This window comes from Pogona vitticeps, chromosome 4 (genome assembly GCF_051106095.1).
Source record: "Pogona vitticeps strain Pit_001003342236 chromosome 4, PviZW2.1, whole genome shotgun sequence".
Classification (NCBI taxonomy): Eukaryota; Metazoa; Chordata; class Lepidosauria; order Squamata; family Agamidae; genus Pogona; species Pogona vitticeps.
In genome coordinates this window covers 59,826,522-59,846,104 of record NC_135786.1, presented here as the reverse complement: position 1 = coordinate 59,846,104, position 19,583 = coordinate 59,826,522, and the positions used below count along the sequence as shown (strand labels likewise).

Below are 19,583 nucleotides of genomic sequence, written 5' to 3'. Positions count from 1 at the left end.
AGTTTAAAGGGGAAGCCACTATCTTCTGAACCAGCTACAAGAAAATGTGATCGCAAATTATGGTAACTAGGCCAAGACTGCTGACAATAACAGATGGGTTGGTTGTTGAAACCAGTAAAAGGGAAAGCAGAGGTTTTGTCCTGGCCAGCCAGTGGAAGTACACTCTCACCATGACATGAAAAAGGTCATGAAATACAGGGTTAGAATGTGAGGGAAACATAGGGCCACAGTATTGTATCATATACTGTGTATTGACAGTTCATGGAAGAGTAATACTTATAAAAGTAGACATACACTTTTCTTCTCAGCCTCTGGCCAACTACCTAGTTCCAATTCCATAAAGTAAACTTTGAATATTTGAGAAGGATTAGTTTATTTCTGCTGAGCCAATTTTGTGCTGTATCAAAGACCACAGTTTAATTTTTTAAAAAAATTGAATACAGGGTATTTATATACTAAATTAAGAATTCCTGTGGCTTGAAATACTTATAAGATTCTTTGGAATAAACTCCTAATTTTCCAGTATCTTCAGCTACTTAGTCCCAAATTCTGACGAAGTCATCTGAATCAGTTGAATAACACATATTTACTACTGTATATATTTAAAACACAGATACAGAGGGAGCATTTAGCCCAACAATTTTCACTGGCACAAGTATTTGTTTCATGCACATGGCCTCCATTTTGAGATTCTCTTTTTTTATATATATGCTACCTTCATTCCTGATCTGGGGACTATGGAATAGATGTTCAACAAATGCAATGGTAATACACCTTTATATTCGTATTTGAAATAGGGCTTGTGCATCTCATCTGCCAACACTGCTCAGAATAACTTGAGGTACTAAATGACTACAAACTCTCTTTTCGTATTAGATTTATGTATAATTTCAATTAGTTGGTTCAGCATAAAAAATGTCATTGTGTTATCACTGTAAAAATACCATTCAGGTCAGTAATAAGAAACTCAAACTATGTCACAATGTTTTTTAAGCCCTGCACAGATATAATTACAAACTTCCAAGGTGATAGAGGATTAGAAACTAGAATGAAGCTAGCTAAAGAAATAAAAGGACTCAAAATAACTTTCCACAACTAACTTGCAAATTAAACGCTACCTAAGGAAATCATGCTGGGAGATAAATGTCAAAAAGTAGCAATGGTACACCATAACTCACACAAGTTAGCATTAAACCAGAGCAAATGGATAATAGGAGAGATTTTTAAAAGTTGAACCACAGACTAATTCATCTCAACAGCTCAGAATTCATGTAACAGTTTAAAACTTTTATTTAATACACACATGTAGAATGTTTTTTTTAAAAAGAGAGAGAAAATTCCAATGAAGACTACAGTGATTTTATACTTGCTGTTATTTTCCAGATTATCTGTTTTGCATGAAATTTTTAAGTTTATCTTTTTCCTTTTTCCTTCTATGAACTGATATTGCAAATGATCTAATAAGATATAACCTTGTGGGGTATGCTGGGCTCTGTAGTTTAATGGTATGCCTATTTCTGCAGTAATTCAAGGGTAAGTACTAGAGCTATCTGACAGAATTCTACATTTGTCACTAAACTGCAAATACTAGGATTTCACAGGAGGAAGCTATGGCAATTAACATGGAATCAAACTGATATGTGTAGCATAGATGCACCCTACATATAATGCACAGTGTGTACTTACCAGTCTGCAGGAAACCTCACAACGCCTTTGCAAATGAAAGTCGTAGCTCTTTTCCACATCAATCAGACCCATTCAGGTGGTACCCTATAGCATACAAAAAGTAATCCACCTTAGTATACATTGAAGAGTTTCCATTAAAAATACTTTTATATCCTTCCATTCTTCAAAAAGCAGTAAGAAAGTTAGCTGCAGCTCCCTTTGCACAACTAGTTCATGTCCTTGAAACAAACTCTAATTGAAGTGCACTCTTTATGGTTACACCACCATCATTCCCAGAGACCTCTAGAATGCTACAATTAGAGGTGAAGAGAGAAATCAGTGAAGCACAAAATGAAAACCACCCTAATTAATTTGTGACGATGAGGAAGCACTTTCAGAAATGAAAACAGATTTATGACAGCAAGTTTTGCACCTGGAGCCCACAAATTGTCAAGCATAAATATTAAAATACAGGTGTACTTATACTCCATAAAGCAAAAAGCAAAGCAAAGCGTGCTGCTTATAGACTGCCCCATAGCGCTTCAAGCACTCTCTGGGTGGTTTACAAGTTAGTTATGCAAGCTACACATTGCCCCCCCCCAGCGAGCTGGGTGCTCATTTTACCGACCTCGGAAGGATAGAAGGCTGAGTCAACCTTGAGCGGGCTACCTGGGATTGAACCCCAGGTCATGAGCACAGTTTTGGCTGCAGTACAGCAGTTTAACCACTGCGCCACAAGGTACACCAAAAGTTTTGTTTTGTTCTCAAGGTGCAGCAGCTCACCCATTCCCTTTCCTGAAATACTGACTGGACGCCCAGCTTTGGTCTCTAACTATATTGGTGACAACAGACTGACTAAAGGGAAAAAAATCAGGTCCTGGATTGGGATTTTTGAATCCAGTTAACAGTCACGTGATAGTCACATGGTTTTTGTGTCAGTTTGTGTGTCTTCTTGTGAGAACTTTTAATCTGTTTTAAAGCTGTGTTTGTGGCTTTGTCCTGCTTCTGCCCACCGTCTCGGTGGCTGCTTCTTACAGCCACTAGTTGCTCTGCTATGGCATTATTTTTACCACCAGCACTTTCCCTTCTCAGCCTTCGTTCAAGCCTCTGTTGTTGTTTTTTTAATTTCTTGCATCTGGTATAGTGATAGAACAGAATGCCACACAGAAAAATAATGTAAACAAATGTTTCCTTGTAGCCCAACACATGCACAAGAAAACAGACATCTCTCCTTTGCTCTCCTCTCCTCCAGCAGATTCCTCCCTCCCTCCTTCCCCCCCTTTGTGTGTGTGTGTGTGTGTGTGAGAGAGAGAGAGAGAGAGACAGAGACAGAGACAGAGACAGAGACAGAGAGAGAGAGAGACCCCTCATCAGAAGCCCCTGCCCCACTCAGTTTGGGCTGCAGAACTTTGGTTTTAGGTGTCCACCGCACCTTATTTGAAATTAGAAACAGAAGAAGGAGGGCTGTTCTTTTGCTCTCCATTAGTGCTACAAGGAAACTTCTGTTTTGTTTTGTTTTATTTTCTATCTGTCATTCTGTTCTTTTGCTATACCAGATGCAAGAAGCTAAAAAAAAGAAGAAGAGGCTTGAATGAAGGCTAGAAGCAAAGCCATGTCCATGATAGGTTGAAAGAAGACTCAAATGCAATTCCATATTAAATCCTCAAACTGGTTTATAATTAGGTAATGATTTAAATAAACACTTCAGAAGGAAGCCTGAAGCCTAATGACTTCAACTGTTTCTTACTGATCATGCTGCCTTGTCCTCTAGCTATATTCAAAATATTCAGAGTCTGTGAAGCATTAATGTATGTACCCATGAACCACATTAACAGATCTTTTACATAACCTGAAAATGGCATGCTTGTACAAACACTGAAGTCCTAAAAACACAATCCCAAAACCAATTATTTGGTAACATTACTCATGTGTTACATCATTTCGATCACAGCTTGATGAGTACATTAATTCCAACAAGGACACTAATTATCTAGATTTCTAATTTTGTAATCTGTACAACAGGGTTCCAAATCAAACTCTCAATTTCTTATATTTAGTGTCACTGTGAAAGATCAGACCCAGATTAATACCAAGAATTCCTGATGATCTCGTCAGAATATATTGTTTTCATTAATTTCAGTTATACACACTGCAGGTACAAAGGGCCTGCGTTTCCAGGGGCTCATCTAATTCAAGCATACATTTCTGATAGTGTGATGGAAACATTTGAGAAAGGTCCTCCCTACAATTTTTTTCCTAGAATAACTTTAGCTTCCACCAATGTTGCCTCTGCAGCGCTACATCAGGGAACTGCAGCCAAGGCAGTGTTGCCACTCATTTGCTTCTGGTCATGGCCAGAAGCCTGTGTGCATGGGGCGGGGGCCCTGCGCAGTGCTCTGGAAAATTAGAGGGAAGGATGCTTTCAACTGAAATCTGAAAGTGATCATGCACTTTTAACAGACATTTGAGAATCACTTGGTGGTGAAAAAATGGCAGATTCTTTTGAAGAAGGATACTCTGATGAAGAACCTACAATTTTAGAAAGTGGACAGAAAACTATTCTAAAAGCAATTGGAAGAAATAAGTCACCAGGAATAGATATGATACCAACAGAGCAACTTCAAGCTACAAAGACTTTATTACAATCCTAACAAGAACATGCCAGCAACTATGGTAAACAAGCCAATGGATAACAGACTAAAAATGCACGACGCATGTTCTAACCACAAAGATGTCAAAGAATGCAGTAACTATAGGACTATCACATTAGATTCATCATTACATTTAACTTAAGAGCCACACCTATTAATGTTACTAAAGGTCAGGTCTCCAATATAACCAACTGATAGAGGAAACATAAGATCACTCAGTCTAAATTAACTTGGGAGGCAGACCTAACATTATCCATCCCCAACACCTAATGAACCAAATTTTGACTTCTTCACTATTTAAATGTCTTTCTGCACAACTGGAGGAATGAGTTCTCAAATTATCCTATTTCCGGCATCTGTCCACCACTATCCTCGAAAGATGTAATAAGCATCTCTCTTCTCTGTGCTGGAGAAGATGTGGCATGGTAGAAACCCTGTCACACATGCAACTTCCTTGTCCAGCACTATCTTGTTTCTGGGGGAAAAAAGTCCATAACATGCTCACACTTACGACAGGTGAATCAATCGAAAACTGTAATGAATTGTTACTGCTTTCCATTTTCACTGGCGATAACAAAAAACTACTCCATAAAAATTTGATTTCTCCTGCACGCCTTGAAATTGCTATATACTGGAAAACATTAGAAGGCCTCAATGTGTGTTAAGTGGCTCAAAAGGGTTTTGGTCCATTGCACTACCAGAGAAATTAACATATAAAATGAGAACTGCAAAAGGGGAGTAAAAAGTGATACATTCACTGCTATGTGGCATCCACTGATTTTATTTACAAAAAAGTGACTCTTTACCCCATGGGTTACCTGTACACTATGTGAAATTTTGAAGAAATGAATTTTGATGGTTGAAACTTTTTCCTCACCAAGGACCAGACTTCTGGCTGATCCGATGTTGTTTTTCCATACAAATGTAACTTCATTTTTGTGAATGGTTTCAAAAAGATGCATTGTTTATGTTGTATTACCTATTTTTAATCCCCCTTTTCCACCTCAAATGTATTGTAATTAAATTAAGATTATTAAATTCAAAATAAGAAAAGTTTAAAAAAGTAAAATATTCTGATGACACCACATTACTGGCAGAAAAGAGTAATAACTTAAAATGACTACTCAGACAGGTTAAAGAAGAAAGGGCAAAAGCAGGATTACCGTTGAACATAAAAAACACCCTTCAAAACGATGACATAACTTGAACATTGACAATGAAGAAACTAAAATTCTTAAAGATTTTCAAATCCTGGATTCAATCATCTGATTCTGGAAATCAGAAGATGACTGAAGCTGAGACTACCTGGTCAAATATTGCAGGATGGATTTTTTTTAAAAAAAACAGATCACACAATGCAAAGGCCAGTTTGAATCAGTCTGGCCCTTTTTAATATAATTTTATTCATTCATTCATTACATTTATATCCTGCCCACTTAGTGCCTAAGTGCTACTCTGGGTGGCTAACAGCAGTTAAAACCACAACAACCCATCTCCACTCACGAGGACATAAATAAAGAGAACCAATAAATTTTAATAACCCAAAATGTCCAAAAAAAGAAAGAAACCTGGATGACAAATCTCTACCATGGGGTGTGTGTGTGTGTGTGTGTGTGTGTGTGTGTGTGTGTGTGTGTGTGTGTGTGTGTGTGTGTGTGTGTGTGTGTTACAAACAAACTACCATGTTTAGTGCTAGAACATCTTATATCTACCTTGATATGCCAGTTTAGCACTAGATCATCTCTGCAAAAATTGATATGAAATAGAAACACTGTCAAATTACAGCATGTTTCCACAGTATGTATATATATATATATATGTTTGTTTGCTATGGAGAGCTTTGAAAAACTCTCCTTTTTTCCCTGGAACCATGCAAAACTTTAATGGACAGCCAGGGATTGATAGACAGTGGGGTCAAAGGAAGGAGTGGCTGTGCACTGCAGCCCAGATTAAAACCACATCAGATTGAGCAGCCAGTGTGGAAATTGGCACCAAAACAATCTGCAGTCTCTGTGTGATCAACTAATACTAATGGAAGAATAAAACAAGCTGCAAATCAAGATGTAGCAAAGTCAAATGTGCTACTCCTGTCCTCTGAAGATGCTGGCAACAGAGACTGGCGAAACGTTAGGAAGAACAACCCCCAGAACACGTCCGAAGAGTCCGAAAAACTCACAACAACCATTAGATCCCGACCGTGAAAGCCTTCGTGAATACATCAAATTGCTCAAATTTGGCTTACTAGTGTAGTCACAGTCTGAGACAGGGAAGGCAGTTATGAAGGAACCAGAAAGGGTCCTTGAGGGTAAGGATGTGTTATTGGAGACCAAAGCCAAAATAAGAATTGACAATGACTAAACTATCACCCTTTGGATATAACAAGAAAGATATGACCCACTGGAAAAGATAATTGTGCTAAGAAAAGTGAAAGGGAGTAAGAAATGAGGAAGACTTGACACAAGATAGATTGACTCAATAAAGTGATCCACAACCTTTCATTAGTAAGATTTGATAATTATATTATGTTTTTCAAGGTCACAAATTCTCAGGACTGGCTTTACTTGGAATCAGGTTGATGGCACATAACAAAAGTTCTAGAAGCTGTTAGAAAGCATGCAATTATATTTTTGCATGCAGTAATCATGCAAGAGCCAAATGTGTCAGAAACAGCATGTGATTATACGAACCATCGTAAAGCATTCAGAACATTTCTTGTCCCACTAATAACTTAGTAGCTGATCCCAAGTCCCGACAGTTTCTGTATAAAGACTTAACAAAAGCATGTGTAGATAAAATTCCCTCCATGATTTATTTTCCTGCTTGTTCTGATAGTTCCAAGGTCAAACATGACAACAAACCATGATTAGCTGAAAACAGAAACAAATGCTTCTGGTCCCCTCCTCATAATCACATCAGAGGAATGGGGGCAATGCAAGTTCAACACACCAGTATTAGAGATCCAATACTTTTCCTTGCATCTAGCACAACGGGAAAGTTCTTTGTCAATATGGGGAAGACAAAATAACAGGATACCATATATTTTCTTTATGGAAACCTCTTGAATTGTAGCAGAAGTGCACTTCTGCTGTTATTCGGCCCAAGAATACGACCAATAAGTCTCTCAAAGAGGAATCCCCACATCCATTTTCCACACAAGGGAAAACAATACACATCTATTAGGAAGCTCCAGATAAACCTCACTATTATATCTGGCTTAAACAAAAGTCAAAATAATTAAATAAGAGTATTAAGCCGCCTAGAGTGGTCCTCGCCCGACCAGATAGGCGGGATATAAAATAAATATATATATAAATAAATAAAATAAACTTTTATTATAATTCAGCCTTGAAACTCAGGTTAAAGCAAGAAGGAGGAGAAATGTGTGCCTAAATTCCTGTTGCTTGTTCCCCATTAAGTAATCCTAACTGAGGGATCACAAGGTTGATATCTACATTAACCTCAAATTAAATCTAGTTCTTTCTTTCTAAATTATATTTCTTATATTTATTGCTTATGGATTTGATAAAAATTTAGTCTAGATATCATCTTAGTTAATATTAGAAAATGCAAACTTTCAGGGATGCAACTACAGGACAGAAAGTAATTAGTTAACACTGTATTTTAGTTAAACATATAAATCATGTTGCCTTCATCTTTCCACTGTTACATTATCTGATGTCTTACCGGAATATAAAATAATTCTATGGACAACAAGGCAAAGAGCACTAAATGACCACAAATCATTACGCTAGTGACTCTACAATCATATGAAAACAATATCTAGTCCTAAATTTAAAGACTAAATTCAAGAAACATGATTCTCTCCCTGAAACAAGCAATTTCCCCACTGTAGCCATTTTACCCTAAGCTATAAACAACATGAGAGTTTGGAATGCTTTAATTTACTGGTTATTATCAGCTATAGCCACTATTTAATTACACCCTAGGCTAAACAGCGTTCTGTTTGAAATAAGAGTGCAGACAGTGAGTTCTAGGGAGAATGTATTTGCTTCCTACTGTTCAAGGCATCTATTTCTAATTGACAGATCTGGCAATAAGTAACATAGCATGAAAATCCCAAGGAAAAAATTTTAAGATGCAAAGAATTCTGTGAAGCTAACCAGCAGCTGGAAATCAATAACAACTTCATAATTTGACAAAGGAGATTAAATGATGCTGTGCAAATTACTATCAGCATTCCTCTAGCAAATTCAATGAGGTGATAAAGGCAGGATATTATGCTGACAGATGCCGAATGCTTTACGTTAAAATATTGGCACACCAAATATGGCTTTCAATTCTTGTCATAACAGCATATTTTAATAGATTGCAAAAAATTCATTCCTTAAATAGTGTGCCCCCCCTCCTGCAAAGGAGAAAACAAGAAGACAAATGGCTACTAGCAAAGGAAAACTAGTTTCATGCATCAAGCAGCAAAGGATAGGCTGCTTCCCTGTAACTACAATTCTTTGAGTGGTCATCTGTGAATTCACACATATTGGTTCCTTTTGTATCTGAGCAAACATCTCCAGAACCTTCTTGAGCCTAAAGAGAACTTTAGTCCACGTAGTCGCTGAACAAACTTGGGGGCAGCTCTCATTCATGAGTCTGAGTTTTCCATCTGTTCAGGTCAGCCTCTTCGTTTTGCTCCTCTGCTACATGTATGAATATTGGGTAGATGTGTCTTTGTATGCACCATTCCCAGAATTGGACTGCTAGGTACAGAAGGGGCATTGAATGTGTTCTGCTTTGTTTACAGTATGTTCTAGTAGTCATGTTTTCTATTTTCTGATAATTGATTTGAATGCCTGGAAGGCCTTTATCACAGCTAGCATTTCAAACTTGTTTATATGCAACAGTCTTTGCTCTTGGACCAGTCCACAGATCTGTTGGCCTGAAAAATATGCTTCCAAACCTGTCTGACATATGTCCTTTGTTATCTGGATGTGAGGTTAGAGATGTCTGAAGGGTCCCCGAGAGAGAGAGAAGAAAAATATTCATCCACCACAAGAGCTGTTTTATGAAGTCTTTGGTAACAGCAAGACTCTTTTGATTGCTCTCCTCCAAGATGTTAAAAGACGTTAGGTACCTCATTTTCAAATGGGCATGCAGAATTACTGCGGACATCAGTGCCATCAGGCTCTTTCTGAGCCATACGAGTAGTGATGGACACTTTCAGTTTGAAATTTTGTCAACTCTAAGAGATAATCTATCCTGTCTTGTGGCAATTAAGCTCTCGCAGTCCTTGAGTTTAATACAGTTCCAATATATAGTAGCTTTAAACCTGGTGTCAGATATGACTTTTTGAGGTTTACATGAAGGACAAGATCTGAAAAGAGACATAGTGTGAAGACATCTTTTTCTGTTTTGTTTCTTAAATCTGCCACGATCAACCAATTGTCTATGTAAGGGAATACTGTTATACCATGAATTCTGAGGTATGCTGTGATAGAAGTCATACACTTTGCGAAGATTCTGGGTGCTTTGGATACATTGAATAGTAGATCTTTCTTTCTTTCTTACATGCTGTCCACACTACCCAAAGGTCTCTGAGCAGCTTACCACAATTAAAATACAACAAAAAGACAAAACAATTAAAATGCAATTAAAATATATACTCTAAAAATTGCCATCAGGACCCATGGTTGATATTATTTCAATTAAAAGCCTTCTGGAACAGGAAGGTTTTAACATGGCACCGAAATGTCATCAGCGTTGGCACCAGACGAATTTCAGTCCGGAGCGCATTCCATAGTCTGGGGGCAGCTGCCATAAAGGCCCTCTGTCTATAAGCCATCCCTCTTATCTCCTTAAGGGACGGCTCTTTCAAAAGGGCCCCCTGGCTAGATCTTAACTGCCAGGTAGGCTCATATAGAAGGAAGTGGTCCTTCAGGTATCCAGGGCCCAAGCCGTTTAGGGCTTTATATGTCAAAACAAGCACTTTGAATTGGGGCCAGGCAGCAACTGGTAGCCAATGTAATTTAAATAGAATTGGCTCACCAGCCGCGCAGCTCGATTCTGGACCAGTTGCAGTTGCCGGACCATCTTCAAAGGCAGCCCCACGTAGAGCGCATTGCAGTAATCTATGCGAGATGTTACCAGTGCGTGCATAACTGTCATGAGACTCCGCTCGTCCAGGTAAGGTCATAGCTGGTATAATTTCTGCAGCTGAACAAAGTCACCTCTGGCCACCGAGTCCACCTGGGCTTCCAGTGTTAGACTGGGGCCCAGGAGCACCCCCAAGCTGCGGACCCTGTCCCTTAGGGGGAGTGTAACCCCATTCAGGGCAGGGAAATGGCCCTCCGGCCAGTCCAGCGAAGCACCCACTAACAGCACTTCCAACTTGTCTGGATTGAGTTTCAATTTATTAACCCTCATCCAGTCCATTATCAGGTCCAGACACAAGTTCAGCACAGAATCCACCTCACCTGGATTGGTGGAAAATGAGAGGTAGAGCTGAGTATCGTCAGCATATTGCTGACTCCTCAGCCCAAACCTCCTGATGACCTCTCCCCAGTGGTTTCATGTAGATCAGGAGTCAGGGAACTTTTTTACCTTTTACCCCCCAAAAAATGTATATATGCCGACATCACCCCCTTGCTTTGAAAGGAAGGAAATCATACATTATTTGAATTCAAAATCTTATTGAATCTTTTCAAAGTTACTTTGACAGCTTCAACCAGCTGGGTGCCAAAGAGGGAAAGCTGAGGCAGGCACCCTCGCTCTTGATGCTGCGGTTGAAGCTAATTCACGAGGAGTTCTTGATTGTGGCTTCACTGGGTTGTTGAGGGCGGCCATGTGAGATGAGGAGGGAGAGAGAGAGATGGGGAACACAGTGATTGTCTAGGGAAATGGCGGGAGAATTTTGCCTACTTTAGCTCGCTTTCTCTCTTTTGCAAGAAACAGGGACTGAAGCCCATTGAAGCCCCCTTTCCCCTCTCATCCCCGATTCCTGAATGACTTCCTCAGGGGCCTTGGGGATGGCAAAAAAGAAAAGAGCTGGGAAAGCGGAGTGGCAGGGGACATGCCTTGCCTTCCTCGGAGACCCTGAGGTGTTTTGAGGAGTTCATGCCTAAACAGCAAGGGCTTCCCTTCCCCATCCACCTCCTCCACCTTTTTACATCTTCTCAGCCATTCCGGCTTTTCGGCTTTTCCCCGAAGGGGGGGGGGATGCTTGCTGCCTCACCTCCAGGTTTTCGAAGGCGAAGGAGGAGAAAGAGGCAGGAAAGCTGGGCTGGCCCCCTAAACCTGCTGCTGCTTCCCCCTTTCCAAATTCATCTTGGGGCTGCCACTTGGGGATTTGGCTAGGCTGGGCATGTAAAGCCGCATGGGCGTGCACCCTCACCGTCCCCAACCCCACCTCCCCACCAGCCCACGCACTTTAAGGTGATGGCGAAGGGGAAGTGCCGCTTGACTGAGACATGGCCTGCAACGACGAGCGTGGGAGGAGCTGGGGGAAGGACTTTGGGTGCCAACGGCTGGCTCGCCCTTCAGCTGCTGTTGCTTGACGTGGCGCAATGAGGGACAGCTATGAGGAGTTGCCTCTAGCCAAAACCTTCCCCTATGGGTGTTTGTCCCTCGTTTGGGCCTGCTCTGAAGAGAAAAGGGAGTGGTGGTGGTAGTGCGATGTGGAGAGCGAGGAAGCCCGGCTCCGGTACCTCCCCTCCTTGCCAAGTTGCGCGCTCGCCCACTCTCTTCACCTCTTGTTTTGGCAGAGATCGCCCGCAGCAGCGGTACAGCACGTGGACTGGCTCCCCAGCTTCCTCCAGTGCTTCCAGGACCCGCGTCTATCAGCAAGGCAAGCACGCATATACAAGGACCTGACGTTCCACTGCACATACACATTGTGGGAAATAAAATGCCTGGGGGTAATGAGGATGGTCGTGCTGCCGCGACCATCCTCATTACCCGCAGGATTTTCATTTTTACATCAAATGGGTATTTTACCCATGTTCCCCGACCACTGATGTAGATGTAAAACACCATGGGGGAACAGTATCGAGCCCTGAGGAACCCCATGACATAAACGCCATGGGACAGAGCAACTGTCCCCCAGCATCACCCTCTGTAAACGGTCAGCCAGGAAGGAGCAGAACCACCGTAAAGCGGTGCCCCCAACTCCCAACCCAGCCAGCCTATCCAAAAGGACACCATGGTTGATGGTGTCAAAAGCCGCTGAGAGGTCCAGGAATATCAACAGGGTCACACTCCCCCTGTCTCTCTCCCAGCAAAGATCATCGTACAGGGCGACCAAGGCAGTCTCCATACCAAAACCCGACCTGAAACCTGATTGAAATGGGTCCAGAAAATCCGTTTCATCCAGCAGTGCTTGGAGTTGCCCAGCCACAACCCGCTCCAACACTTTGCCCAAATAAGGGAGGTTCACCACTGTTTGGTAGTTAACCACCAGGTTAGGCTTTTTAAGGAGTGGCTGAATTACCACCTCTTTCAAGGTGGTAGGGACCACTCCCTCTCTCAAAGAGGCATTCACGGCCTCCTGAACCCAGGTGCGAACCCACCTGGCAGATCTTCCAATTAACCAAGATAGACAAGGGTCGAGCAGAGTGGTGGTAGAACGGACACATCCAAGCACCCTGTCCACATCCTCAGGTCTCAACAACTGAAACTCATACAACTAAGCATGGCACACTGGACACATCCTCTGATTCTGCAGTATTGGTGGAGTCCAACCCATTGCGAATCTCAGCGATTTCCCCCTCAAACTGGATGGCAAACTCATCACAGCGAGCTGATGAGCAGTCCGGGACCTCCACCAGATTTCCCAGTTGAAGAAGATCCTGGGCCACCCAAAACAGCTCTGCTGGATGACATTCTGAGGAAGCAATACAGCTGGAGAAACATTGCCATTTCGCTAGCCATATTGCCACGAAATAGGCCCAATAATGGGCTCTAAGTCGTGTTTGATCGGACTCCCAGTGGGATTTCCTCCACCTGTGCTCCAGCCATCTCCCCTCTTGCTTCATCGCCCGCAGTTCAGAAGTATACCAAGGAGCCGTCTGGGTTCTGCGTGCGGGGAGAGGGCGCTTAGGCGCAATCGTGTCAACTGCTCAGGTCATCTCCCTATTCCACAGGGTGACCTGATCTTCAACAGGAGCGCAGACCATATAAGATGGATAACCCCCCAGAGCCTTCAGGAAATCATCTGGATCCATTAGTCTCCGAGGGCGGATCATCTTAACAGATCCCCCACCTTGGTAGGGGGGAGAAAAAGCTAAAAGACTAAACTTGACCAGGAAGTGGTCTGACCATGACAATGGGGTCACAACCAGCCCCTCAACATCCAAACCACCATCTTCCAGTCCCGTTGAGAAAACCAGGTCCAAGATATGACCTCATGTGTTGTGCCAATGATGCATTGAGACAGCCTCATGGTTGTCATGAAAGCCATGAAGTCCTGAGCCGCCCCAGTCAAGGCAGCCTCAGCATGGATTTTGAGGTCCCCCAGCACGAACAGCCTGGGAGTCCTCAACACCAGGTCCGAGACTACCTCCGTCAGCTCAGGTGCAGCAGGGTGGGCGGTACACCAACAGAATCCCCAATCTGTCTCGTAAGCCCAAAACAAAATACAGGCCCTCAAGACCTCCTCTCAAAGGGATAGAAAGCCTGGTCAAGGAGACAGAACTTCTATAGACTCTAGCAATGTCCCCTCCCCAACCCTCTGAGCAACACTGGTGCTGGACTGAGTACCCAGGCGGATGCAGCTGGGAGAGGGGAACACCACCCTCCTCTCTCACCCAGGACTCAGTAATGCATGCCAGGTGAGCACCCTTATCCAGAATTACATTGTGAATGAGGGCAGTCTTATTTTCTACTGACCTGGCATTCATCAACAACACCATGTGGCTCGAGGGTTTGCTGATATGGTCACCTGATACCACCTGGTTGGGGGTAGGACTAGAAGAGGGGATAGATGTAAGATCTTGTTGCTGAGTGAAACGCAGGAAACACTGGTGGTCCAAACAGATGAAAAAATGGAAATAAATGCCTTTGGGGTCTGTCACAGCAAACCAGTCTTTCTTTTTGAAATGTGGCAACATTGCTTCTAGTGTCACCATTTTGAACTTCTTGGTATCTATGCATGTTTATCTCCCTTAGGTCTAAAATAGGTCTCAGGCTACCATTCTTTGTGGGGAATAGTGAAATAATGGGAATAGAAGCCATCCTTCCATTACTCAGGGGTGATATAGCATCCTTCTGGAGGAGCATGGTTATCTCTTCTTTTAGAACTTGAGATAGTATTGTGGCTCCAAAACAGCCCATTGGAAGGAGGGAGGGAGGTAAACTCTATGGCATAGCCAGTTGACATTAGTAACCATGCACCAGGTTTTAAGAGACAGTGCTAGTGACAGTATATTTGGAGATGAATAGGTGGAGCATTGTGGATTTCTGCATGAGGGGAGTCAAAGCTCCTGCCTGGGTTTCTTGTATTGTCATTTTGAAAGATTTATGAATCTATATTTGGATTTTTCTGCAGGTTGTCTGAACTACTTTGATTGAGATGAGGTCAAAGGAGGAGGTTTGTTTCTCTCTGAGGAATATCAGCTGGAAGAGCCAAGCTAAGGGCATTTCCAGTAAGCTCAGTCAGATTTTTGATGAGACTGTGAGTAAAAACCCATATGTTTAGCTGTATTTCTTTTCTTATAGATTGTTCATAATGTCATTGCTTTTGACATTAAAGAGGTCCTCACTATCAAATGTTAAGTTCTCTATCAAAGATTTCTGCAGACCTTTACCATGTATAACACCTTACAGCAACTGCAACTAACATGTTCTTCATAGCACAATTAGTGGTGTGTCAAGCACTGTGCATTTCTCGGGTCATTAGAAACATGACCTATTGCTGGTGGGTCAAGGCCAAGATCTTTTTGTCCTCCAGAAGGCTGCTTATTCTGCTTGATAATGTTTCACTCTTATGCTCAGTGTGGCAGTGGAGTAAATCCTCCTTCCTTACACTCCTTTTTGTTGCTTACAGCTGTGTTATGGCATTCCTTGGATTTAATCTAGGAAGCCTCATCTATGAAGGAGTTTGGCTGCAGGTGTCTTAGCACAAAGGCTGCTTCTATTTATTTATTTATTTATTTGTTTGTTTGTTTGTTTGTTTGTACCCCGCCTATCTAGTCATTTCCACCACTCTAGGCGGCTTACAACATAAAAACATAACAAGTTTAAGTTTTATTTTCTTGTCCCACCTAGAGGTTGGCAGTAAGAGGTAAGACTTTTGCCATGATTCCTTCATGATGGACCAATATGGACCAGAGCAGCAGCATTTTTATTTTTTTTTATTGATTTGGTTGTAGACTGGATTTGACCTTGGTGGAGGAAGCTGCTGAGCTTCTAATTGAAGAAACTTAGCCATCTTGAGAATGAGGTCCTAGTAGGACCTAAGTCTTCAAATGTGGAGGGAGGGTTCATGTCCTCCATATCTGATTTCGGAATAGTGACCAACAGAAGGTAACTCATCTTTAAATAAAACCATTATTAGAATTGGAATCTTGAGAATGGGTACTGTCATTGACTGTATGTTGTTCTTTCTCTGCATGAGGATGACCTGCCTTGCTGTGTTTCGCCTTGAACAGATGTAGAGGAATTGAGGAGGGAAGCCCAGAAATAGCTATCTCTTTTCTTGATGTTGTGCCTTTAGTTTGAGGTAGAGCCAATTTGGAATCGACAGCATGCTGATGATGATTACCACTGGATCTTTTCATTGAAGGATGTGGCATTGCTGGTGGCTTTTTATTTAAGACTGAAGATCAGTCTTGGGAGCAATCTCCGATTAGATTTAGGTGTTAGGGATCTCAAAATTGAATGTTTTCTCAAATTTTGAGGCTATTCAGCTCCAATGTTGGACACTGGGATGACGAAAAATAGCTTGAAGTGGTTCTCTTATGTCAAATGGTCAGTGCCAGAGGTTTTGGGACTGAACACTCTCTGCCCCATCATTTGTGTGGAGAATCTAGAATGGCAAGAAGCTGCCACATTTCGATGGTGGGTAAACAAAACTGGGAAATTTGAAACTGACTGGGATTGTGAACAATTTATTCCACAAGGTGTGTGTTTTCTCTTCCATTCAGGTGACTTTCAGGTTGAGACTGAAAGAGAGCAGTTGGCAAGGTGCTCTGACTGACATGGCCTTGGGGTTTCAAGTGATTTTGAAGCCTAAGTGCTAAGAAGATGCCTTAGTGCTATAACCTTGATTTTTATGTCTATGAGGCTGCTGAACATAGGGGACCAGCACAGGCGAGTACATAAGTAGGCCGTGGAATGGGCCAACCTGCATCACCTGATAGTCATAGAAGAGAGGCAGAAAATGCCAATCTGGTCCCAGAAAGAAGTGTGACATGGCACGAAAACAGTAGTGAGCAGGATGCATTGCTTCTTTCATTGTAGTTTGAAGGTGGTGTGATTTCAAATGCCTCTTTCCATGAGAGAATCTCTTTTCTTTCAAAATAGAGTCAGAGAATGAGGCATGAGTTCACTCTTGGATTGCGAGTGACTCTTCCATTTGCAAACTCCTTGGATTCTCTCAGAGTGGAGAGAGCATGCTTGGAATTTCTTGAGTCAGCTGAAAGCAGGTAAAGAGGCACTTTTTTACCTTTCCTCCTCAGATTCAGAACTCAAAATAGACTAAGTCACCTGGATCATCATGAAGAAGAACTGAGAAGGGGAAGGAGAAGTTACCATCTTGGAGGCCATTGTTTGATGGCCTCTAACTTTCTTTTATTTAGTCTTGGTACTTTTAGGTTGAACCTCTAAGTTGGCATGCCTCTTTCTTTTTCATGGTAAATGATGCTTAAGTACTGGTGTTTAATTTGGCACTGAAGATTGTCTTCAACAGCAGAGATTGAAGTCTCCTCACTAGGTTCTAAAGTCTGAGTCAATGAATCCCTTAAGGGTTCTTGTCAAGGTTGTTTCAGACTGAACTGCTTTCATCAATACCTGCTTGGATGAGTTTTTACAAATGGAACTGTCAAAGCTGAAGTAGCTGTCCCTACAACTGTTTGTAACCATTTCTCCCAGAGGTAGAATTTTAAGCAGGACTGTCTATTCTTGATGGCTATTTTGGTGAACTTTCTGCAGATCTGGCAATTCTGTTTGATGTGCCTCTCCCAGACAGTAAATATATTTGGAGTGTCCATCAGTGAAGGATATTTTGTTTGTGCAAGCAACATACATCTTAAATGGGCCCGCAGGGGCCATAAACAGTGGGAAGGCTGCAAATGAGGAAAACAACATACATATATATAACTGAGGATGAGCTACAGGGTGGGGAGCATGCACAATGGATTAACGTTATAGTTAGGCTCTAAAAGCTTCCAAAGATGTTCACAAAGGCACAAAAGGAAGCCATATTTGCGATTCACACAGACTACAAAAGAGAATATAAATATTAAATATGTACTAATAATATCCTTTAATTTTTAGCCTTTTGGAATTTTCGAAAACCAACTCACTCACCTATGAGTAATTTTAAAAAGTATGCCTTTTTCTTCTCAAAGATTCATCCAATAGCCACATACAAAGATTAATACTAGAACAAAGAGGGGCAATTGAGTTGAGAAAAATACTTTCAAAATGTGGTGCAGGCTTAACTGGGAAACAGAAGTGCAACAAATGTAATTTACTGTAGGGCAGAGTAAATGACATTGGTAAACAAAATCACAATTTGATCAAGTATCTTGTAGCCTCCAAAAATTCAACTTGCTATCATTACTGTCAAAGTGCTTTTTACTGTTACTGCCTGCTACAACAGAAAGAACAAAGACACACTAAAGTAGTCTTTAATCTCAAAAACATGAATTAAAAGGAAACAGAGCCTACTAGAAACTGCAATCACTGCAATTAGCTGTATAGAATATATAAAAGTTGTGTGTATAAAATGCACTAACTCATAAATACAGAGTTTAAATATGTTCGAAGATGAATGCAGACTATTCATCAGTTCATATGCATGTAATAACATTTAGAGTATGCTAGGGTATAGTGACTGGTGAGCGTTGCAAATTAAAGGATTAAAGTTTTTATCATTTTTATTAGAAGGTTTCATTGATTTAAAATGAGTTCCTTTCAGTGGAGGAGTATTTCATTTATTGTGAATAGATAAGTTTGCAATTTTATTCTGCCATCAGCAGAACTTTTGAGGTACAACTTACTGGCAAGGCTTCATATATTCTGCTTTCGGTCTGCACAGGAAGAATGCTGATGTTTAGGCTAGCAAATTGCCATCACGTCCAGAAAAGAGGGAGGAAGTCTTTACATGCTAAGGAGTTGCTGAAATATGCAGAAGTACAAGCTTTTTAACTCAAATGGATGGGGGAAACTAACAAAAAGGAAAGCTTCATGTGTGTATGCTATCACACAGAGAGGAAGAAATAGCATTAAAGACAGGGCTAAGGCAAAAACCACAAAGAGAGACAAAGGCAGAAGAAGAACAGAGATACATGGTTTGAGAAGAAAACAGGTATCTATCACTTCTTTTCCTCCCTCTCCCAGAGCCTCTCCAACTTTGCTCCCCTCAAGCTTCTAACCTTGACATCCATCACACTTTTTCTCCTTCCTAAATCCTTGACATTTAGGTGGTCTGGATATCTGCATGACCAGTTCAATCTTTTTACTTCAGACTGCCATGAAGGCTGGGGGGGGGGGAATTCTGCCATCATATGAAATATTTAATCCACTACTTCTACATCTCTTCAGGTTTGTACAGCCCTTTCTACACTATTGATAAAGAATCATGGGGGTGAGAGTGGGAATGGCAAGGGCCTGTAGAGGAGTCTTCTGCTAAATAACTTTGGTGCCAGGTGGGCTTGGGACTTTAAAAAAAAAGAGGTAATAGAAATAAACATAATATTTACCTGTATTTTTAAGCACATTGCATTTCCTCCTCCCCTTTGCCCCACAAATACATCATGAGGTTACAAAATTATAGCTAAAAAATAGCTCAGGAAAAAAATCCTGCAATGTTTACCCGCAGTCTGAGTATCCCTTAATCAAAGCTTTTAATGATTTTTGACTGTCCCTCCTTTGCCATGGAAATGGGACTCTAAAGGTGCCAATTTGGCTGGCTGAACGCCAAAGCAGTCTGTGACTCGTGTCTCTCTCTCTCTCTCTCTCTCTCTCTCAATACGGGTCCTGCACACAAAAAATTATCCTGGACTGCAGTTTCTCAGCAAACTGGACTCTATTCACTGAGCCTTAACTGAAACCAAGGTTCCCTCTCTTTGAAACTGAGGAAAGCATGTGAAACAT

At 41.5% G+C, this 19,583-nt stretch overlaps 1 protein-coding gene across 20 annotated transcripts in view; it reads right to left on the bottom strand.

The window, feature by feature from the left end:
* PTPRF (protein tyrosine phosphatase receptor type F) overlaps positions 1 to 19,583 on the bottom strand; it is a 653,187-nt gene that overhangs the window by 534,930 nt on the left and 98,674 nt on the right. For all 20 annotated transcript variants that reach the window (XM_078392786.1, XM_078392790.1, XM_078392795.1 and 17 more), the window contains exon 2: positions 1,687 to 1,770. The gene's annotated coding sequence lies outside the window, so the exon portion shown is untranslated. The remainder of the gene's footprint in view (positions 1 to 1,686; positions 1,771 to 19,583) is intronic.